Below are 1726 nucleotides of genomic sequence, written 5' to 3' on the forward strand. Positions count from 1 at the left end.
ACTGACGACGCACAGCTATTTTTTTATGATTTGCCAGGATGCCGTAGTAACGATCAGGCCAACTTGCAGCAATGACAATCAAAATCTTCAAATCGAAGCTACTCGTTACGCTTGGCTCGGATTACCTTTCAATCCAGCTCAAACTCTTCGTCGTTTGACGTAGATGTACCTAGAACATCACAGAACCCTGAGATACAATTCGTTTGGACAATGTTACGCGACGTCTTCGATGGCGACCAAGCCACAACGGACGGAAGTCTATGTGCGACTCTCGTTGCACAACTCAAACGGCCGACTGAAGTAAGGCGAGCTGAAGCTTCTGTGTGACGAGTTCGTTGTCACTAAGAAATCCTTGTCAACGATCTGGCGGCGACCATGCGAAACAAAGTCGCTGGTGGTTGAAGGCGTATAAAGACTTGGACCGCTGCGTATTGGACAAGACGTTTATGACTTGAAGAAAGTGATGGAGTGTGTATTGTAGATGTATGGCGACAATGTTTACAAGATACCTCACGCAAGCAAGGACAAGCTGCTCGAGAATGGTCATTGCGTCAACGTGTTGAATGCGACGAGAAAATGTACGCTGCTATTGGGCGATGGTAGAGCGTATCGGCATTGTACAAAGTGTGGACCAACAATTCCAGTCTCATGTGCTAAAATACCTTGGAAGTAAGCAGGGGTGGTAAAAACCCGATTCGTTTCACCAGACAAATCGGATTTAAGGTTTTAATAATTAAAACCTGGTTCCTGGGTATTAAAACCATGGTTTTATTCACGACCTTGCGGCAGTGCTTACCGAGGGCGGATTTGTGCTGGTGCGGGTTAACGTAGTCGGAGTAGAGACGCCACAGGTCACTGCCTTACCAACTACATTTACACCCTCCTGAAGCAGCATCGACATTGCTCGTGCCGTTCAATGGATCACCGTCTGCGCCGGACCTAGGATCAGCGTTGATCTTACTGTCGTCGGCAATGTCGCTTTCGATGTTGATAACGATGGCCTCCGCCTCCACAACGATGTCAGACATGATCACAATTGCATTGGAAACTGCCAATTGCCCACCTCTCAACAAGGAGAGCAGTCCGCACCTCATAGAAATAACCGATTTTCATAATAAAACCTGATTTTGTCGACCTTAGACAATCGGTTTTTTTATATTAAAACCTAACAAACCTGATAGCAAAAAAGGACCAAGATCTGCCACCCTTGGAAGGAAGGACGTCCCAGGTGGGTTTTAGTCCTCTCCATTCCATGAATTTTAGCGGCCCCCAGCAATCGCCGACCGCACCCACCATCCACCAGACGCCACATCGACAGCCACCGAGCGGTACGACCTAGCAACTGTCGATGTATACATGTACAACTGGTCCAACATGGCATGCCGATGCTACAGCTCATGAGACTTTTAGCCAATCATGCCGCGATGGACGATTTGGAATAAAAATATCTGACGAACATTCTTTCACATGGACGACCGTGAGAAATATTTCCACACGTTGGACGATTTTGAGAAAAAAAAATATAAATGTGGACATGAGGCCAAAGAAAAGGTAAACTTCGGAGTAGTATCGTAATATTACTACGTAGTATGCCCAACTTAACGGCGTAATAGTATTGGATGGGTCTTGACCGGCAATTTATCCGCGACGAAAGTTGTCGTCGAGACGAGCAATTTCTCGACAACGGCGGCCGAGTGCCATGAGCAACGACGCATCGTTTCTCCAC

This window comes from Aphanomyces invadans, assembly GCF_000520115.1.
Source record: "Aphanomyces invadans strain NJM9701 unplaced genomic scaffold supercont1.24, whole genome shotgun sequence".
Lineage (NCBI taxonomy): Eukaryota > Oomycota > Saprolegniomycetes > Saprolegniales > Verrucalvaceae > Aphanomyces > Aphanomyces invadans.